Here is a 17848-nt window from a genome sequence, read left to right as displayed (position 1 = left end):
CATTGTGCCTTAGAAGTCACACAAATCCTGAAGTGACAGGACTTTATCTCAAGCCCATCCTCTTGCACTTTCTATGAAATCTACTATCCCTCCACACCTGACTTTTTTATTTCCCAATTTCCTGGATCCATGCTCAGGGTTTAGGTTGTAGGCTTCTGCCCTCATATTGTGAAGAAAAGCCATTTGGACCCTTGCTTTGTTCATTGACTCTGGGAACTCGTGCTGCCCTGTGCAAGATTGAATCTCAACTCTGTGTGTTCCCTTGATTATTATGGCACCTGCGAGTCTGGGAACAGACAGTGCCTATGTCCACCTCAGCCCTGTGCTGTTCTCCCTGGTTGAGAGATCACTCACCACTGCACCACGGCCCACAAAGTTTAATCCTCAAGGATTATCTCCACAGAGCTCCCATTCTATTGGTTGTAAGGGATAGAAACTCAATTCTAATTAATTTAAGCAAAAGAAGAGAACTAATTTTCTTATGTACCTGAAAAGTCTAGGGTTTCAAGCACAGTAGGATCCAGGTAATCTCTCTCTCTGATCTATTGACTCTTTTTCCCTTTGATTTGGCCCTCAACAAATCCTGGCTGTCTCATAATATCAGAAGCAAAAGGTATTTTCTCTCTCAGCGTCCAATTAGTACCTGAAAAAAAAATTCTCTGAGTGTTCCCATTTGGGTCATGTCCACTGTTAGACCACATCCTGTCTCCAGTGAAGAAAAGAGTCTTCTGGTCAGGATGGACCCTGTGTCTTTCCTTATGGTTATTAACTCAGGATACTATGATGCTGAGCCCCTCTAGAGACACCCACAATGAGGGACAGCAGATTCCAAAGTGAAACAATGTAGAGAAGGTCAAACATCCAACAAGTGCCCTCCATGCTTGACAAACAGGAGTTTACAAGTTGGGTCCTTCATCATGCTGAGTTTTGCTCTGGTGATGTGAATCTGTGCCCAAAAAAGAGCTCAAGGGAACTATTATCTGTTGACATCATATCAGGTTCAGGCACTGTGTTGGGAACATGGAATGCTTCCCTAGTCTTTAACTTGTGTGGTTGTCTGTCATGGTTCAGCCCTTCAGGAATTTGCCAGCAGGCAAGCTTAGGTCTCTTGCGGACAGAGAGCCTTGCAGATCCTCAGCATTCACAGCTTCCATTTTACCCACTGAAACCTGGCTCTGTTCCTGATCTCTGACCTGTCACCAGTCTATGTCACCAGCAGTCAGCCCATGCAGTTTTATTGCATCAGTCAGTCATCTCCCAAAAGCCTCTGGCTACTCTCTGCTTGGACCTGGCAGTACCAAGCACAGGTGCCCTTTATCTTCTATGGGGCATTCGACTGAAAGGCACCCTATCATGGTTTATGGGTCAGCTCCACGTAACTGACATCTTCTGAACTAAAGTTATCCCAGTTTTTCATCTGAAGATACAAAAGTTAGAAGTAAAGAAACCTCTCCAAAGATAGACATCTAGTAATTAACTGAATGTAGAATGAATTCCAAAGCCTGATTATAAACTTACTATGCATTAACCATCTTAAAATAAAGTGAGTGAAACCCTTATAAGTTTCTGCAAATTTGTAAGTTAAGATAGAATTTTTGGTCTAGTTAATAAAAATATTGCAACTTGATAATAGTCCTAGATGATGCTTGTGCCTCAGTTGTGAATTGAGAAAAGAAAACAAGATTTGAGAATGCAAGTATAGATTCACTATGAATGCTTTTGCTGTTTTTGGAGAGTGGTGCTTCCTAGCGTTGTGCAGTATACAACTTGAATGACATTGTACAATGACTCTGCAAAGAAAGGAACAAGCTAGCAACTTCATTGAAGATAAATAACTATTTAAATTATATGATTTCCTTGAAAAGTTAAGTTTAAGGCTTGCTTTTTTATATGCCTTAGATTAAAATTCAAAGTAACAGTAATAGATCTGCTATCTCCTTGAGCCTGCACTTTCTCATATGTGATGCATTTGCCTGTAGAGTATCTGATTGATTCTCTGCAAAGCAGCTTTCTGATTCCAAGGATAAAACTTATATAAGCACCAGGATCCAAAAGCTTCTTTTATTTCATACAGCTCTTAACATTTTGACAAGTTAAGCACAAATGAATCATAAATGTACAGATTAAATTTCCCTTGGAATACAAATGGGTTTAAATTGTAGGAAGAAAAACTGGTTGGCCAAATGCATCCCTATTTTGCTGAGTCAAGAACTTTTAAAAACTAGCCTACTGTTTGAAAATTGTAGATACACCCTAATAAAACCACAAGTGTGACTATTTCCATATTCTAGTGTTCTGCTTCCATTTTGGAGTCAAAATGGTTTAACAAGAATGTTTGAAAAGAAATTCTCTCTCTTCCCCTAATTAATGGTTTTTCTTAGCTGGCATCCCATATAGTTTTCCTTAAAGTTTTCTACTTCATGGTTTATAGTTCAATGAAAACATACTGACTCTGTCTGACCAAGACTGTGCCTGCTACCATGTGAGATAGTCCCCTTGGCTTGCTCTATCCATTACATAACAGGAACACTTATTATTTGGGTTACTGAGTGAAAACCATCAACAAGAAACACTTCCAAAGGGTGAGAAAAATAAATTGCTGCTTACCAGCTAATATCCCAGATTCTTTAATAACATGATCTGACTTTGCCTGGATGTATTGAAAAAGCAATTAAAAGGATGAAAGAAAAGTAAAGTAAGTTGTCTGTAATAAAGTAAGTTAACCACCAGATCAAAAGGAAGTAACCCTTTTGGAGACAGGAACACTGAATACCTGAAGTAGAAACTGCTTTGTGTTTATAGCATCTCCTCACTGGATAAAAAGGGAAGGTGCCTGTTTTTCTAGGAGGTGAGAAAAACTAAAGTTGGCTTGGAGGCAAAGGTGAAGGTTTGAAGATTCCCTATAATCAAATGCCAACTCCCAAAGGGGCAGCCAAGGGAGAGCTAAGGAGTTGGATGGGCAGAGAGTAGAGGTGCTCAATGAACAGAAAAATAGAGAAATAATTAAACAAGCATCCCATTTCTTAGTAGCAACCATTTTCAGTGGTAGAGAAAAATCTATTTTGATGTTGCAGAGCTGCTGTTAAGGATAGGCAAGTCTGACTTTATTTAGTAGAGCAGAAAATTTAAAGAAATATTGCAATTAAGTGCCTATCTGACAAGGATAGGCACTTGGGACAGGATCTATACTCAATGACTTTAACCTTACTACTCACTTTTGTTTTCTATATCACTTTGGAGATCAGCTAGGTAACTTCAATATCTCGGCTAACTTTTCCTTACATTTCCCACACAGCCATCTACATTGGACCTTGTGGTTTTGATTGTGCCAATTTGAGGCAGAAATGGGTCAAAAAGAAACAACATAGAATCTCGTTCAACCAAATTGCAAGCAGCATCACTTTTGCAGAGTATTATAAGATAACCCAAACATATATAGTGTTTGTTTCCGGATTCTGGATCCAGAAAGGTAAAATACCACTTTCCTTTCCTTTATTTTATCTTTTTCCATCCTTTCCTTTCTTCATTTTTCTTTTTGACAGATTTTTCTGTCCTTGGTATAAATTGAGTTGAAGAATAGCCTAGCCAGGCTATATGGATAACACTGATTTCAGCATCATCATGAACCTGAGAGAACAACCTATCTCTGTTTTTAGGCTTCTTGAAAGTCCTCTAGCCTTTAACCCACCCATCTGATATGATGTTCTTGTTGTCAGAAATCTCAGTATAAATTCCACATTACCCTTTTGTTGGCTTTGTTCCTTGAATTCTTAGACTTTTCAGGTAGAGTCTAGCACAGCATTATTAGCTAGCTTCTAACTAAAGGGGATAAACATTGCTATCTGACACAAAGAAACCATTGTGCAAAACATATTCAATTGCAATCATGGAGCAGCCACATAGAAGAAAATATAAGCCCCATTTCTTTAGATTTTTCAACATACTGCTTTGAAGATGCCCCTGAAGGGGAGTGTCTATCATGATCAGGTTTCCATACAGGGGCTGATCAAATGCTTTCCTTTTTCAGCCATTGGAATAAAACCCCAAAGAAACACTTTGGTATAATAAACAGAACATTGACCATATATGGAGCCTGACAGTCCTGGATTTAAATCTCATTTTGTCACTCACTACCTCTGTGGTATTGAGAAAGTCCTTTTAAAACTCTCTGAGACTTAGTTGCTCAGTCTATAAAATGAGAAAAAAGGAGAAACTGTAAGTAATTTAGAATCTATTAAGTACTCAAGAAAAGTTGGGTTCCTTTCCCTCTTCCTCTTTTCCAAGTTTCCTCACTTGTAGAATTTTTTTTTTTTTTTGGTCAGGGAGTTAGTCAACTTTCTGTCACTGGGACAAAATATGTGAGAGAATCAACTCAGAATGACTCGGGCACTGGTGGTTAACCTCTCAGGAGGCAGAGGTCAGGAGGATCACAGTTCAAAGCCAGCCCTGGCAAATAGTTTGTGAGATCCTATCTCGAAAATACCTAAAAAAAAAAAAGAAAAGATTATTTTATCTCATAGTTTCAGACATTTCAGTCCATGGTTGGTTGGCCCAGTTGCTTTGGGACTGTTACTGCACATTACCTAACTGCAAGAGAATGTGGAGGATGAGACCCATTCAAGAGAGAATGGAAGGAGCCAGGATCCCATTATCCCCTCCAAGGTCATACCCCAATGCCCTAACCTCCTTCCACTAGGCCCCACCTCTTGAACATTTCCACCTCCCCACCTAAGACTTAGCACATGGCCTTTGGGAGCATTTAAGATCCAAACTTTGGCAGCCAGTGTTTTTGAAAAGGTTCAAGAATTCACTCAAAGTTTGTGAGCATGAAAGTACTCTACCAAACAACCTTTTAACTAGATGCCCCATATAAGCACCTAGAACAGAGGTTTCATTTCTTTTAAAGAGCAGAAGGATTTAGCAACAGAAAAGTTGCAGAGTACAATGTTTTTGAGCAATGGTTTTAAAATGGCTGGGAGGTCAAGTCACAAATAATCTAAGGTCCTTTCCAGCTCTAAAATTCTATGGTTCTGTGAAATTGAGGCAGTATCTACAAACCAAAGCTGGCCTTTATGACTCAGAAAGGATTGCAGGCACTGAGCTGGTTGCTCAGCAGACTGAGGATTTGATTAAAAACCCACTGCTCTCAAACGTTAGCTTTGGGATTAGCAGATCAAACAAATGCATGTTACCACTTTGTCAGATACTGCAAAAGTGTTTTTGTCTGCTAGTTATTTTAATGGAGAGAATATCTAGTAGCTAAACAGACTGGCAAACAGTGCATGGAGATGAAAGCAGGTCTGCCTACCAGATCCCTTTTCTGGCTCTTGATTACTGATTGCCATTGTCTATGTGATGGTATTTAGCTATATGTAAATTTAGACATTTTTTTGTGAAAAATTTAAAAGCTATTTAATTATTTTTTTATATTTACAGACATGCTAAGTTTTATTTACTCATTGTTTCCAAATTCATGACCCCTACTGTAGAAGGTTTGCAGACAGGAGTAAGATAAAAAGATTAAAAAAACTGAGTATGAATACAATAATCCAATCTCAAGCCAATAAAGAGAGTCAGAATATATTTTATCTCACTCACAGAAAATGGTTATGTAATAATTTGCCTTGACTATATGATGAATGTCTATGGGTTAGAAGACATTTTGTTTCTTGCATTTTCTCTAATTCCCTTTTATAAAATGCTACTTAACTTTTTAATAAAAATTCCATACAATTTATTTAAATGTTATTTTCCTTTTAAGCATTCATGCCTTTGAATTTTAAAAGTACAACTAAACAGTGCAATGTGGATGATACTATACTTCTGAAGTTTTGTGAACATTATTAATCAGCAGGTACTTTAGATGCATTATGCTAAACACTGCTTAGAAATGCAAAGAAATTTTAGAATTCACAGCTAATATTCACTGAATAAGACTTAGGCCCTTTGTTTATACTCATGTACTTCTCATATATCTATAAGGTTGGTGTCATTTCTTTTTTTTTAATTTAATTTTATTGTTTTTATAATTACTTATATGTGTATACATTATTTGGGCCACCACCCCTCCCACACCCCTCCCCCCACCTCACCTCCAGGCAGAACCTGTTCTGCCCTCTTGTTCTCCAATTTTGTTGAAGGGAAAGCATAAAAAATAATAAGAAAGACATAGCATTTTTGTAGTTTGAGATAAAGATAGCTATACAGAGAGATTCCTTGCATTGCTTCCATGCACATGTGTATTACAACCCGAATTGATTCATCTCTACCAGACCTCTTCACTACTTCCCAGTCACCTGCCCATAGTGGCCTTGGCCAGTTTAAGATTACTATATTAACTCCTCTACAGTGAGCACATCAACCACATTCAAATGTTTGGTTTCCTTCCCTTTCCTTATTCCTTCTGTGCACAGCTGCCCCGTAGTGTGACCCATGTCCAATAATATTACTGTATTTCTTTTAGGTCTATAATCCGTTTATGAGGGAGAACATATGATTTTTGGCCTTCTGAGCCTGACTAACTTCGCTTAAGATGATATTCTCCAGTTCCATCCATTTTCCTGCTAATGACAAAATTTCATTTTTTCTTTGTGGCTGAATAAAATCCATTGTGTATAAATATCACATTTTCTTAATCTATTCATTGGTAGTAGGGCATTTTGGCTGTTTCCATAGTAAAAGCTACTTAATTCTGAAAGTAAGAATCCTTGGACTAATTCAAGTATAGATACTGAGGTAAATTTTTTAACTTTCTCTATAAAGATCTCATTAACTACAATTTAGGAAAATTTAGCAACACTAACTTCTGCATAACTTGATTTTACAATGCTAATCATTGTTTGAAGCAACTTATTTTTTTGTGTTTAATTCAACATGGGTAATGAGACAAGGATATGACAATAGCTCCTGTATGGAGAGTGTGTATGTGTGTGTGTGTGTGTGTGTGTGTGTCTTGAGGAGATGTTTTTTCTTTGAGAAGATGATTTCTTTTTCCTTCTGCTTTGGAATTTTAGACTACTGATAAAAACACTGTGAGTTTTAAATATCTTTTCATTCAGTGGACACATGAATTCAATCATTTTTCATTTTTATACTGGGAATCAGAGAAACTCTGAGTAATTATATAATAAGAGCATAGATTCCTTAAAACAGCTAGAGATCAAGATATTCTTGCCTAGGATACACATATTTAGGATGAAATGGAATTTTCTATTTGAACTTGAGCAGGTAAGATCAAAATTAGGTTAAGCAATACAAAGTAGTATTCAAAATTAGTGAGAAGGGCACCCACTTGATTGTATTTGAGATTGTATATTCCAGAATACTCATTCCATAAATTTTTGAGTAACTTCTGTGTTAAAAGAACTCTAAAATATAAAAATGATAAAAATGTTTCTGCCTTTTATTGTAGTCTAGAAGGGAAAAATATATATTCTTGCTTTAATTGAATGGGGTATATAATTATTAATGGTATAATTTTTACAACTATGAATATAGTTCACAGGTATGAATATAAGAAAACTCCTTGATTTTATGTAAGAAAACCAGTTGCCAATTTCTTTTATACAAAAATAAACAAAACCACTACAACTTGAAATTATCAACCAATAAATAAAACTGAAAATAAAAACAAAAACAAGGAGATAGTACCTGAAAATATTTATTGAAATGTTTGTGGGGTGATAGAAGCAGGGGTGATTGGGTCTTCATTATTTTCTTATATACTTTGTACAATAAGCCTAAATTTCATGCGTACTTTTAATATTTAAAATATAAAAATTCTTTAAAAGAAAGAGATGAAGGAAGAAGGAAGAATGAAGATAAAAAGGGAGGGGAAGGAAGAAAGGAAGGATAAAATTGAAAAATAGGAGAAAAAAGGAACTCATGCTTGAAATAAGTATTCCTCTTTGTGTTTCTCATACTGGGCTGTTTAAGCCATAATCCTGTAGCTGCATATTTTGAGTTGGGAGTTTTGTCAAGTTTTTTCCAGATACGGTGGAGATTATGCAGTCACAAGTGAAGTCAGACTAAGATCTGGAGGAAATGGACAGACAGCTAACATAAGACACTATAGGAGAAAGAACATTGATGGAATGGTTATAGCAAGTAGGAGGAAAAGCCCACAACTGTTAGCCCAAATAAATTAGAAGCAAGTCAAAGCCCATGTGAAAGGGGATGAGAGCCAGAAGGGGACAAAGAGGATGGAGGAGAGAGCCAGGGGCAAGGAAGGCACTGTTCAGGGAGAGGCTGGCAGCTGTGTCATGGGATTGAAGAGGTGGATAGAAGGGTGGTCAGTAGGCTAAAGTTGGACAGGTGCTAAAACTAGGGTCTGCTGGAAGGACTCCTAGTGGTTCTTGTAGTGACATCAACACCTTTTTGCCAGGTTAGAACTTCTAAGTGGAGCCTCAAGGAACTTTCACTAGGTTTTCTACCTTGAGCAGTGTGTCCAAAGTCCCTCAGCAGGTGTTCTGTCTCCTGTTTGGACATCATCTTCTGGCAGCATCTGGTCCTTTAGTTACACAGAACTAAGTGTAAGCCATACCTTTGGAACTGCTGCAGTTGTCATTTTCAGCACCCTCCCTCTCCCAGCTAGGTCACCAGAGAATGACCTGAATAACCATAGGACTGAAGCTCTTTCATGTGGGCAACATGAAGCAGTATATAAAAATCCGGAGATTCTCCAGGGAAACCCAGCTTTTTTGAAATTATTTTTGACAAACCAGAAGATTTGTTAACATGAAGCTCCAATTCCTTCACAGTGACAATGGAAGAGTGCAGCAATTACATGTGTGACTGGAATATTCTTCAAAGGGATTGTTATGCTTACTGATGAAAAGGGATACTTGGGAGAAGACAACTGTTGCTGAGGATGTCATATTTGCTTATGACTCCTGCAACTCTGATGCCATTGGAGCCCATGAAAACAGTGAGCTGAGCACAGGATACCATGCTAAGGATGATTGAGCAGAAAAAAATGAAATGAACCTGGACCCCTGATGACATTGAGTCGTCCAATTGTGCAATTAACCTGCCACACACCATAATATCTTCAGGTTTTTTGTTAAGACGAGGTATTTTGTTGATTCTAAGTTGCAATTTCTTTTCTTGGTTCAACATCTCTAAAGTCAGAATATATTTTGGCATGATCATATCTTATAATCACTATTGGCCAGGGGCAGTCCTGACATAGTTGCCATTGCCTGTACATGTGTCAATTTGATTGTTATTTTCTATGACAAGGCTTGTCTGCAACCCCTTGATGGTTTACTCAACAAACCATCAAAGGGCATTAGAGTAAGGATTCTGTTTTCTGTTTGAGAACCTTCTATTGATATCTTCACATAAAGAAAGCATCATCATCAAAACTTGCATAAACAGTGTCTGTGCTTGGAAGAAAAATCCAAGAGGCAACAGAGGAGCAATCTTTCAAGACATGTTATCAATCTTTTGATATCATAGAGGATGATATTGAATGGAAAAAACCCCATGGATATTATGACTCTCAATTTAAAAGGTGACAGAAGATTCATATTTGAATGTGAAAATATTTTTGAATATAAAGTAATATATTTGATTGATGGCTGTAGATACAAATTTATTTGTATAATTCTCTTTCAATAGGTATAAAAACTTTTAAGACATTAGAGAGCATTGTGTCAGTTTAATCAGCAATGTTTATTTTCTTAGTGGTTTATAGAATAATGGATTGCTTTAGAACTGTTGTCTTACATTTGATGAAAGCAGGAATAAATTCCTTATTATTTAACTTAGAACTCTCAGTTTCTTGCAATTGAAGAAGCATTCATATAACATAGAGTTTATGAATACTTTATAGTTAATCATTTTCTTTTTAGCTCCCCAAAGGAAAAGGAGTAGAATAAGGAAAGTTCCATGAAGTATGTGAATCTGAATTCTCCATCAGCTGACTTCATAGGTAGACAACAGACACAAGTCGTGACAGAGCTGCTTTCTCATTAGTATAAGAGTGGTGCGGGTTGAGTAAGCAAGGGGACACTTTTCTCTCTTTGGGCTAAGAAGTCGTCTCTAACATCCTTCCTTCTGCAGAGGCATGCTACTGTTCCATAATTATTAGTTATGCTCATGTGTTAACGCTCAGTATCTTCTGCAAATGAAAATGTGCTAGTCTCATTGCTCTAACAGACTTCTTAATTAACCTGCTGATGTTCTTAGTGCAGAGTTGGCTGTTGTCTCAGAAATGAGTTATCTGGGTTCTTTTGTCCTTCTCTACTCCCTTTATTTTCTCTGACTATTATAGGATGAGGATGCTCTTTGATTAGGCCACCATAATTTCCTAAAGTAAGCAGGAATTTGAGAAACCGCCCATGGCACATTGTTTCATTGCTTAAACTTGCTGCTGACTCTTTTATCCTTTAATAACTAAGTTCTTTCTTAACAATAGCCTTAATTACACCAGTCATTTATTCCCAAACTCTACCTTTTCTCTCGATGTGTTTCATCCTCATAGACAAGGTTAGTGGCCTCCCTTCAGAGAGGAATCTCCATCCTGTCTTCCTTGTTGGGAGCAGGAACCTTTCTTGCTGTCAACCTATGAATGCCCTAGTCATTCAGACCTGAAGCATATTTGCCACAATGTGGACCTGCTCCTCCAGGAATAGCTAAGCTTAGGACAGGGAGTTCCATCTCTGTGAGAAAGTGAACATTTCTTATTAAATGCAAGTTCTTCATTTGAAGGTTGAATAGAAGGCTATTTTTGCAAAGAATTCTAGTCGGTTAAATTTAGTGTCACATGAAAAATTTTTGTTGGTCCAAGAACAGTTACTGGCTTTGGGCCCATGGTGTTTCTTTTGCTGTGACTTGGATGTATTTTCATTCACTCTAAGCGCTTGCTACTTCTGAGAACACATATTGATGACTTTCTTGGCCTCTGTGGTACTTGTCTTTCCTTTCTAAAGTGACTTATTAAAGTTTTATTATTGGCAAACAAGTGGAACCTTGACTTATTTATTTATTTTTGAGACAGAGTCTCACTAGGTAGCCCAGGCTGGCCTTAAACTCTCAACATAACCTTCCTCTGCCTCTTGAGGATTGCAAATGAATACCACCGTGCCCAGCTTGATTTCATTTCTAAGGTTTAAGTTTCTTTGACTATTTTTCCTCTTCTGTCATAAATGTGGCCTGCCATTTTCCTTGTCGCTACCCTCATCTCTTAGTAGAAGTCACATTTGTCCCTCTTCCCAGCACCCTCAAAAAGGGACAGCCTTGAAATTCAAATCTCTGTATTTTTTCTTTTTTTTTTACTGAAAATTGATTTCATTTTGAAGACTGGACAGTTCACCATTGTCCTGTTGGTCTTCTGACCAGTTTATAATCTCTTTCTGCTTCTATTAGTTCATCCTTCCTCGGTCCCCTGGAAGTTTCAAGGCGGCAACTTTTATATATTGAATGCCCATTTTGTGCTACTAAGCCCTACCCTCAGTGTTTTATAGACATAATCCTGATAAATCTTTCCAACTACCTTAAAGATAACATTACTATTATCATTTTAAGTGTAAGAAAACCAAAGATAAAAGTAATTAGGCAAATGGCTTGAGGTTATCCAGTCAATTAGTGGCTTGGGGTAGGAGGAATTATCACTTCTTTTGTTGAAATATGAAGATTTCCCTCTTGTTATGAAAGCCATATTCAGAGACTCCTAAAGGATGTGTTCATTTTTTCAATTAAAATTTCTCCTAAATTTTGGATCTGCATATTTCTTGTCTGAATTGTGCCAAAGTATTAGGATTTCATAACAGATCATTTCATAATCTGACTAAAAATTTTGGCTGTTGGTCAGATTTTCCTGGTACAAGATGAAACGGGACAGCAATGTTAGAATGAGGTGTGGGTAACATGAAGCCTTTCAGTATTCTGAGGACTCAAAACTAGAGACCAAAACCAAACCCAACTTATACAGTATATGACACAAAAATGTGATCATCATTAGATCTGATCAGTTGATGGATTCCCTCAGAAATGCTATAAAAATAATAAGAGCAATGAATACAGTCAATATTTGTTAAATCCTATATTCTCTTTATCCCACAAGAAGGACAGCTGCTTGTGTCCTCCTGTATTGCCTGAGATTCAGATACATTCAGAGGTCTTCCTGATTCACACGATAGACTTCTATTTCAAGATAGCAAAATGAGGAGACCTCTTATTCTGGGATCAGTCTGCTTCAGGATAAAAATCTGCTCTTGAATATTCTGAACTCCTTCCATAAGGAAGAAGCAAAATCTAAGAAGAATTCTTTAACTCAGTCACCCTAGGGAAAAATCAACTAGTGCATTTGGAAGAGAAAGGAGGAAAATTTTATGTGGCTTTTGACAAATTTGCTCATTATCTCTTTTATATTTTCTGGGCTGTGAACAGTGATTAGTATATCAAATTAATTCTTGGATTGGTTGCTTGACTGAATTAGGATACTTCTAGGAAGATTAAGCAAAGGATCATGCTACCCAATTGGATCAGTTTCTTCTCCACACTCTGCATATTTCTCGCCACTCTAGAATTAAACAACCTAGTGTCTTGGCACTGTGTGAACCAGAGAGGGTATCTTACCCTAAGGTCAGCCCTTGGGATTTTAAGGGATTCTGAAGTTATATGGAAAATTTAATATTCAAAAACAGCTAAGCATTTTTTTCTGGAGAAAAAAGAAAGAGGGAAAAAAGAGGAGAGGGAGGGGAGGGGGAGAGAGAGACGCTATAGCTTTCATCAAGTTTTCAAGGTCTCATGACCCTCATGATAACAACTTTGGTTTAAAAAGTATTTGTTCAATGAATTTGTTCTTTCTCCTTGGAAAGTCTATCCATTGATGATATTTATTGAGCTCAGACTCTTGTCTAGGTTGCATAGACTGCATCACTGACCAAATTGAAATGCCTCTGCTGAAGTTCAAATAGGAGAGTAAGAAAACTGGAAACTATCAAAGGAGGCAGGTCAAGAACTTGCTTAAGAATGATGGGGAGTGATTATTGCCACTCTAGATGGATGCATATTTTCAGCTCTGTGGGGTTTATTTCTGTTTCCAATTTTCATTTATGTGTCCGCAGAAAACCTTTTTTGTCTCCTCAAAGATAGTTGGGAATTCCATGGCTTTTCTTTGTCATTTTACTCACTGAATTTGTGTAGTTGTCCAAGTAGTCTAAGCCTACTTGCTAATCTGTCAAGCCGCTGGCTGCTGCAAACAACACAGGAGCTCAAGCAATCCATTTGCATTGACAAAAGAGACATAGACCTTGACAAGTTCTGGTGCATCCGAAAATGAAATTGATTTAGGCCCCTTAAAAAACTCCAGGTTTTTTTTTAATTGAAGACCTTGAGAAACCACAATAAATTAGTCTATTATGGTGCAACAGGGGTACAAATTGGTGTCTCAGTTAATGTAGATAAAGATTTCAGTATGTACTACATATATCAAAAATTTAACACATGCTGCTTGCAGAGTTTTAATGAATACAAAAAGCTCAATTGCGAAAACCAACACAACCCAGAACATCACTTCATTTAGCTGTCAATAAGATTGTCTCTTATTTTATTTTCTAATGGTTTATCAATACTGGTAATTTGCTGCAGATTTTAAAGAAAAGGGGGATTGGGGAGGGAAAGGAATTTAAATAAGTCCTGCTTACTAGAAAAGAGCTTGGTGAGCCATTTTGTTCTGCTATATCAGTTAATGATCAGATGACGCGAGGGAGTGAAACTCCACTTCTCCCTTCTACGACATAACATCAGCCTTGGAAGAATATAGTAGATCAGGGCTGCCTGATCTCTCTGGAGATCTGTCTTTTGATCATGACATTAGAAATTATAATTTAACTTCCTTTAAAGAAGTTCTGATTAAAGGGAAAATGGTTTGCTCTACTACTTTATTTATTTATTTATTCTTCTAGTGTAGTTTGAACTTCGCCGCAAGGAACCAAATGCAAGATCTCATCTATCTTAACCACTTTCTGTAAAATACGGAGTAAGCTTAAAGAATTTTTCTGAAACCAAGGAGGAAATCACATCATTGTAACAGAAATTAGTAAGTCTGGTCTGTTTTTTTTTCTGTGCAGTGAAGGAATGATTTCTAATTACTATTTTCACCTGTACGACTTTGTAGATGTGAAGAGAGGGACACCTTTGCTTTAATGCAGTTTTGAAAGAATAGATTCACAATATGAGCTAACCACGAGAACTTGTTCATTGATTGATTCTTTCAATAAACGTTTGTGACAGGTTAGTATATTAATAAGTTATTACAGAAATTAATCTGTGCCTTATTTTATTATTATTATCTTGTTTGAACAGACTCATTAGAAAATGGATGAAGTAATTGTATTTTTCATCCATAGAAAAAGGTAAACCAGACTTGAGTGTCTTGAGTTTCTGGGTATTTTTGCACAAGACAAATTTTTCCCTTCTCTTTTCATCCCTTCATTCTTTCCTGCCTTTAATAAAAAAAAATATATAGAAAGCCATTGTTTTGGACTAGGGTCTTGTACAACCTAGGGTAAAAAAATGAAAATGGAGTCACTTATGCTAAAATTTGGCAGCACCAAGCTGAAACTAAGCTGTTTATCTGATCCTGTGAGAAGAGAAATCAGGATTATAGAGAAAAGAGCCAAATTTCTCCAACAGGCCAGTTTTTAATTGTGTTAATCTTTATATGAGAAAATAGAACCTGAAGTAACCGAATACTAACCATTTTTTTTTTCTATCTTTCTGTAACCCTGTCCCAGGCTTACAAGAAAAGTAACTTTGAAATGGCCAACCTGCTTTTTTTGGTTTTTCATTTCTACTTTCTTCAGCCCTTTACTGTCTGTAAGACCAGTCTCTTCTACTTGGCTCTTTGGAACCCTTACTCTGATTAATAGAATGAAGTGTTGCCCAATTCTAGGAAAAAAGCCAATTAAGATCTTGAAACTAAATTGTTGGAATTTTTTCCCTTCCTTCCTTCCTTCTTTTTTTGTTTCATTTTCTTCTCTAAGCCTGCTAGGCATATACATATTTGATGACTTTTTATTTAGTTCTCTTGAGGAGATTTCCAGGCCTCTAAAGAACATAAATAAGAACTACAAGTTGGCATAGATCTGCCCCTTGCTCACATTTGCAACTCCTAAATGTGACTGTACCTCAGAAGGAGGATGAACATCTAGATGATTTAAGTGCTCCCACCTAGGGCCACCATCTTGACAGCCAGGAAAGAGATCCCTGGTAGCCAGGCAGAGGTGAATGAGAGGACCATGCCTCATCATCCTCGCTGCAAAAGGGAAACAGTGTTGGGGATAACCAAAGCTGACTAGCAGTGTGAGAGAGCCCTTTATTTTCATATACTGCCTGAGCCCAATTGGTGATGTTTTTATCACCAATTATCAACTGACAAATCACAGCAGAAGGAAGTTTGTTTTAGAAAGGTAAAGAGTTGCTGGCTATTGTGGTGTACACATGTGATCCCAACCCTCGGCAGAGGCAGGAGGATCATGAATTCAAGGCCAGCCTGGGATACATAGGGAGATCCTGTTTCAAAAAATAAATAAACAAATAAACAAAAGGTAAAGAATTGTGGCATTTCTTGCATCCATGCTGTAGCTCAGTTTGTGACACACATAATGAGCATCTTTTTTTGACACAGGTCTTATACTAGGCAGGTAGAAAGATCCAGTATCTTCCCTCATGGTAATTTGAGTCCAATGGGGAAGGCACACAAACAGAACTATAACATTATGGAAGGATTCTCTTCTAGTCTTGTGAGCAAAAGGCAAGGATAGCCCAGGGGTGGAACTGAATCTCCTTGGACCTTGGAGAAGGGTTGTTATCAAGGAGAGAGGAAGGACAATTTAAACTGACGGACCAGCATCTGCAGAGCTAGGTGTTAGGGAGAGGTGAGGAGTTTGGTGAGTGTGAGGGTGGGCTGCTGATGTCCTCCCAAAGTCCTGGTTAATGAGTATCATCAGCTTTAAGGACCATTTCACATTAGCCTCTACCCAAGGAAACGTGAATGTCTGAACTCTTACAGCTTGATAGAAGGTTTTCCTAAACTCGACAACAGTACTAACAATGCACATGACATTGCCAGTAGTGAATTGTGAAACTGAAACGAATTTTCTAAATTATTTCTAAGTTATTTGATCAACCACATGACTGGAAAATCTGAATTAACTTTCTAGTCTTTCTATAGAAAAGTATATTATAGAATTTGAAGTGGTAAAGAGTATATAGCCCAAAATGTAAAAGATAAGTGTTTACAGAAGTTCTTTTTTATAAATTACTACATATTTTATGTTTTTAATACAAATTAATACAAATCTTATTTTTTGTGGTATTTATAGTTTTTGTTAAGTATATGAAGTTGTGTTTTTGTGACCTTTTTTTCCATTTTGAATCAATATTCACTATTGACCTACATCTACATTCATAATTTTGTTTTTATTATTCATAAAGAGAGACCCACAGATTATATAAGCTTCAGGTCCTCCTAAACTTAGGTCAGTCTCCAAGTAGGAGTAAAATCTGCAGGACTAGACTGGGATGAGTCTAAATTTAAGAACCATGAAAAGGTAGGGGACTTCATGTCTATTGGAAGCTTCATGCCCTCATCTAACTATGGAGGACCCTGGGCCCAGGGAAGTCAAGTACTTCCAGAAGTCTTGGAGCCTGTTGGTGGCAGAGTTAAGGATAGGACCCCATCTTTGACTTCCTTACTTTGTCTTCATCAAATCAAAGTCTATGAAGAGCAAACATCAGGTTAGGGCAGAAGTTACAAGTTGGTCATGTGTTTTGGTCAGCCAGTACAATGTTTGAAAAATAACCCAATGTTAGTGTCTTTAGGTGGGACTTGTTCACCACTGTTCACATAGTCCTTTTGTCTTCCATCCCCTTATACCTGGGTGACAGATGTACTTGTCTTGTGTAGCCCATGAAGACATCTGAGTTGGGAAAATGGTGCTTGTAGAGCAGAAAGATTTTGAGGTTGTGGCTCAAGGCATTTCTTTTTGTGTGGCATTGCTAGGAGATGTGCATTCCAATATTAATGTGCCATCCATCAGCAGCTTAGTATATGAGTGCTCTGGTAAGAGAAGAACAAAAGCCATATTTTACCTACTAGTCATCCTTAGGTAATAGGGGAAGCTGGCCATGTTGCATGGTTTGTGAACATGTAATCCTGGCAGAGAAAACTGGGGGAATGTAGATTTTTTTGCAAGAGAAATAAAGCCTGCAAGGACAGCAAGCCCAATCAGAGAATACCTTGGCAAGGGACTGTTTGTGTTTAGTTTCAGTCCTTGGCTGCACCACATCTGGCAATGTAAGTTCCGAAGAAAATCCAATATTTACAGGTGTTCTTAGGATAACAACAGACCATGAGCTAGTATATTTTCAGTTATGAAATCAACTAAAAATTCAATAACAAAGTACATGAATCCAAACCATTACATTACTGTAAAAGTCTGGCTGGTGCATGTAGGAAACAGTCTTGCTAGCTGTTAGCCAATCCACACTAAGAGGTAATCTAAAAGGAATGGTAGTTCACTTGGCCCAGCTCAGTTCTCCCCTGAAACTAGACTCTAAGCTCTCCTATGAGGCAAATTATTTTGCTTAAGAACATAACTAAACATTCTTCAGGTATTATGATCCTTTATATTCTTGATAAAGTCTACATTTATCTAAGACCTGACTACCGGCTATGGGCTTTATATTTATTGTATAAAATTCATATAACAATCTTGCATACTTTTCATGTTATAAGTGAAGGACAGAGGCTTAGGGAGGTTATTATTCTACAAGACTACAAGCTTATCAGTGGAGGTAAAACTAGACTCAATGCTACCTGTTTCTAAAGGCATCA

The 17848-nt window shown here is 37.3% G+C and overlaps 1 long non-coding RNA gene across 1 annotated transcript in view; it reads left to right on the top strand.

The window, feature by feature from the left end:
* Window positions 1–3445, top strand: part of LOC141423085 (uncharacterized) — a 110979-nt gene extending 107534 nt beyond the window's left edge. The window contains exon 5 of the long non-coding RNA XR_012447740.1: window positions 3296–3445. This is a non-coding gene — a long non-coding RNA (uncharacterized lncRNA). The remainder of the gene's footprint in view (window positions 1–3295) is intronic.
* Window positions 3446–17848: the final 14403 nt, after the last annotated feature.

The sequence above is a fragment of the Castor canadensis genome, chromosome 5, assembly GCF_047511655.1.
Source record: "Castor canadensis chromosome 5, mCasCan1.hap1v2, whole genome shotgun sequence".
Lineage (NCBI taxonomy): Eukaryota > Metazoa > Chordata > Mammalia > Rodentia > Castoridae > Castor > Castor canadensis.
Note: the sequence above shows the minus strand (reverse complement) of the source record. Positions and strands in the feature narration are given on the sequence as shown.